The sequence below is a fragment of the Oryzias melastigma genome, unplaced genomic scaffold, assembly GCF_002922805.2.
Source record: "Oryzias melastigma strain HK-1 unplaced genomic scaffold, ASM292280v2 sc00482, whole genome shotgun sequence".
NCBI classification, from domain to species: domain Eukaryota; kingdom Metazoa; phylum Chordata; class Actinopteri; order Beloniformes; family Adrianichthyidae; genus Oryzias; species Oryzias melastigma.
The window spans coordinates 28,704-34,046 of NW_023417076.1; positions in this window are offsets into that span (position 1 = coordinate 28,704).

Here is a 5,343-nt window from a genome sequence, read left to right on the forward strand (position 1 = left end):
CACTGGATTCAAAGTCCAGAGTGCTAACCATTACACCATAGAACCATGATTAGTAGTGCTGAATACAAAAAAAATTCTATATTTTATAATAGAAAAACCATCCCAATTTTTTGAAAAGCCTGCCCTTTACAAACCTTTTTAGATTGCAAAAATACTCAGAATATGTTAACCCCAAGTTTCTAAATGCATTTCTCTCTTACCTTGCTTCAAAGATTTGATAGGTTCTACTGAGATTTGAACTCAGATCACTGGATTCAGAGTCCAGAGTGCTAACCATTACACCATAGAACCATGAGTAGTAGCGCTGAATACTAAAAACAATTCTGTATTTTATGTTAGACAAACCATCCCAATTTGAAAAAAAAAATGTGGCCTAGACAAACCTTTTTACATTGCAAAAATTCTCAGATTATGTTTACTCCAAGTTTCTAAATGCATTTTTCTCTTAACTTGCATCAAAGATTGGACAGGTTCTTCTGAGATTTGAACTCAGATCACTGGATTCAGAGTCCAGAGTGCTAACCATTACACCATAGAACCATGAGTAGAAGAGCTGAATACTAAAAACAACTCTATATTTTATGTCAGAAAATCTATCGAAATTTTTTGAAAAGCCTGCCCTTTACAAACCTTTTTAGATTGCAAAAAACTCAGAATATGTTAACCCCAAGTTTCTAAATGCATTTCTCTCTTACCTTGCTTCAAAGATTTTATAAGCTCTAATGAGAGTTGAACTCAGATCACTGATTTAGAGTCCAGAGTGCTAACCATTACACCATAGAACCATGAGTAGTAGTGCTGAATACAATAAACAATTCTATATTTCATGTTAGAAAAACTATCCCAATTTTTTGAAATACCTGCCCTATACAAATATTTTTAGGTCGCAAAGATATTCAGAGTATGTTAGCTCCAAGTTTCTAAATGCATTTCTCTCTTACCTTGCTTCAAAGATTTTATAGGTTCTACTGAGATTTGAACTCAGATCACTGGATTCAGAGTCCAGAGTGCTAACCATTACACCATAGAACCATGAGTAGTAGAGTTGAATACTAAAAACATCTCTATATTTTATGTTAGAAAAACTATCCCAATTTTTTGAAAAGCCTGCCCTTTCCAAACCTTTTTAGATTGCAAAAATACTCAGAATATGTTAACCCCAAGTTTCTAAATGCATTTCTCTCTTACCTTGCTTCAAAGATTTTATAGGTTCTACTGAGATTTGAACTCAGATCACAGGATTCAGAGTCCAGAGTGCTAACCATTACACCATAGAACCATGTGCAGTACAGCAGAATAAAAAAAATATTCTACATTAAATGTTAGACAAGCTATCCCAATTTTTTGAAAAGCCTGCCCTTTCCAAACCTTTTTAGATTGCAAAATACTCAGATTATGTTAATGCCAAATTTCTAAATGCATTTCTCTCTTACCTTGCTTCAAAGATTTTATAGGTTCTACTGAGATTTGAACTCAGATCACTGGATTCAGAGTCCAGAGTGCTAACCATTACACCATAGAACCATGAGTAGTAGAGCTGAATACAAAAAACAATTCTATATTTTATGTTAGAAAAACTATCCCAATTTTTTGAAAAACCTGCCCTATACAAACATTTTTAGGTCGCAAAGATATTCAGAGTATGTTAGCTCCAAGTTTCTAAATGCATTTCTCTCTTACCTTGCTTCAAAGATTTTATAGGTTCTACTGAGATTTGAACTCAGATCACTGGATTCAGAGTCCAGAGTGCTAACCATTACACCATAGAACCATGAGTAGTACAGCTGAATACGAAAAACAACTCTATATTTTATGTTAGAAAAACTATCCCAATTTTTTGAAAAACCTGCCCTATACAAACATTTTTAGGTCGCAAAGATATTCAGAGTATGTTAGCTCCAAGTTTCTAAATGCATTTCTCTCTTACCTTGCTTCAAAGATTTTATAGGTTCTACTGAGATTTGAACTCAGATCACTGGATTCAGAGTCCAGAGTGCTAACCATTACACCATAGAACCATGAGTAGTAGAGCTGAATACTAAAAACAATTCTATATTTTATGTTAGAAAAACTATCCCAATTTTTTGAAAAACCTGCCCTATACAAACATTTTTAGGTCGCAAAGATATTCAGAGTATGTTAGCTCCAAGTTTCTAAATGCATTTCTCTCTTACCTTGCTTCAAAGATTTTATAGGTTCTACTGAGATTTGAACTCAGATCACTGGATTCAGAGTCCAGAGTGCTAACCATTACACCATAGAACCATGAGTAGTAGAGCTGAATACAAAAAACAATTCTATATTTTATGTTAGAAAAACTATCCCAATTTTTTGAAAAACCTGCCCTATACAAACATTTTTAGGTCGCAAAGATATTCAGAGTATGTTAGCTCCAAGTTTCTAAATGCATTTCTCTCTTACCTTGCTTCAAAGATTTTATAGGTTCTACTGAGATTTGAACTCAGATCACTGGATTCAGAGTCCAGAGTGCTAACCATTACACCATAGAACCATGAGTAGTAGAGCTGAATACAAAAAACAATTCTATATTTTATGTTAGAAAAACTATCCCAATTTTTTGAAAAACCTGCCCTATACAAACATTTTTAGGTCGCAAAGATATTCAGAGTATGTTAGCTCCAAGTTTCTAAATGCATTTCTCTCTTACCTTGCTTCAAAGATTTTATAGGTTCTACTGAGATTTGAACTCAGATCACTGGATTCAGAGTCCAGAGTGCTAACCATTACACCATAGAACCATGAGTAGTAGAGCTGAATACAAAAAACAATTCTATATTTTATGTTAGAAAAACTATCCCAATTTTTTGAAAAACCTGCCCTATACAAACATTTTTAGGTCGCAAAGATATTCAGAGTATGTTAGCTCCAAGTTTCTAAATGCATTTCTCTCTTACCTTGCTTCAAAGATTTTATAGGTTCTACTGAGATTTGAACTCAGATCACTGGATTCAGAGTCCAGAGTGCTAACCATTACACCATAGAACCATGAGTAGTAGAGCTGAATACAAAAAACAATTCTATATTTTATGTTAGAAAAACTATCCCAATTTTTTGAAAAACCTGCCCTATACAAACATTTTTAGGTCGCAAAGATATTCAGAGTATGTTAGCTCCAAGTTTCTAAATGCATTTCTCTCTTACCTTGCTTCAAAGATTTTATAGGTTCTACTGAGATTTGAACTCAGATCACTGGATTCAGAGTCCAGAGTGCTAACCATTACACCATAGAACCATGAGTAGTAGAGCTGAATACAAAAAACAATTCTATATTTTATGTTAGAAAAACTATCCCAATTTTTTGAAAAACCTGCCCTATACAAACATTTTTAGGTCGCAAAGATATTCAGAGTATGTTAGCTCCAAGTTTCTAAATGCATTTCTCTCTTACCTTGCTTCAAAGATTTTATAGGTTCTACTGAGATTTGAACTCAGATCACTGGATTCAGAGTCCAGAGTGCTAACCATTACACCATAGAACCATGAGTAGTAGAGCTGAATACAAAAAACAATTCTATATTTTATGTTAGAAAAACTATCCCAATTTTTTGAAAAACCTGCCCTATACAAACATTTTTAGGTCGCAAAGATATTCAGAGTATGTTAGCTCCAAGTTTCTAAATGCATTTCTCTCTTACCTTGCTTCAAAGATTTTATAGGTTCTACTGAGATTTGAACTCAGATCACTGGATTCAGAGTCCAGAGTGCTAACCATTACACCATAGAACCATGAGTAGTAGAGCTGAATACAAAAAACAATTCTATATTTTATGTTAGAAAAACTATCCCAATTTTTTGAAAAACCTGCCCTATACAAACATTTTTAGGTCGCAAAGATATTCAGAGTATGTTAGCTCCAAGTTTCTAAATGCATTTCTCTCTTACCTTGCTTCAAAGATTTTATAGGTTCTACTGAGATTTGAACTCAGATCACTGGATTCAGAGTCCAGAGTGCTAACCATTACACCATAGAACCATGAGTAGTAGAGCTGAATACAAAAAACAATTCTATATTTTATGTTAGAAAAACTATCCCAATTTTTTGAAAAACCTGCCCTATACAAACATTTTTAGGTCGCAAAGATTTTCAGAGTATGTTAGCTCCAAATTTCTAAATGCTTTTCTCTCTTACCTTGCTTCAACGATTTTATAGGTTCTACTGAGATTTGAACTCAGATCACTGGATTCAGAGTCCAGAGTGCTAACCATTACACCATAGAACCATGAGTAGTAGAGCTGAATACTAAAAACAACTCTATATTTTATGTTAGAAAAACTATCCCAAATTTTTGAAAAACCTGCCATATACAAACATTTTTAGGTCGCAAAGATATTCAGAGTATGTTAGCTCCCAGTTTCTAAATGCATTTCTCTCTTACCTTGCTTCAAAGATTTTATAGGTTCTACTGAGATTTGAACTCAGATCACTGGATTCAGAGTCCAGAGTGCTAACCATTACACCATAGAACCATGAGCAGTACAACAGAATAAAAAACATATTCTATATTAAATGTTAGACAAGCTATCCCAATTTTTTGAAAAGCGTGCCCTTTACAAACCTTTTTAGATTGCAAAAATACTCAGAATATGTTAACCCCAAGTTTCTAAATGTATTTCTCTCTTACCTTGCTTCAAAGATTTTATAGGTTCTACTGAGATTTGAACTCAGATTACTGGATTCAGAGTCCAGAGTGCTAACCATTACACCATAGAACCATGAGCAGTACGGCACAATAAAAAAAATATTCTATATTAAATGTTAGACAAGCTATCCCAATTTGAAAAAAAAAAAAATCTGGCCATGACAAACCTTTTTAGATTGCAAAAATACTCAGATTATGTTAATCCCAAGTTTCTAAATGCATTTCTCTCTTACCTTGCTTCAAAGATTTTATAGGTTCTACTGAGATTTGAACTCAGATCACTGGATTCAAAGTCCAGAGTGCTAACTGTGAGAGAATATTTTTGATTAAATTCTAATTCTATTTAACTCTTATATGTAACCTTTAAATGAAGCTCTGTAACCTTTGAATGAACCCAGTGTGCTTATTAACACATGCCTCTGAATGCATTCTCAGATATTTAAAACAGTCCGCAGCTTGTTAGAATTTCAACTTAGGCAGTGTTTGATGTAAGACAGATTTGAATTGTCCTGTGTGAAAGAAATTGTTTTATTCTTATCATTGTCTACATGTATTTTAAAATGCTAACCCTAGCTGTATCCTACAGATGACCAGTTTACCTTTTAGGAACAAATGTTAAGTGCCTTCTCCTGCTTCTTTTCCCAAGCTAAGATGAAAGGGTTTTACGATACACTGTCCCCAG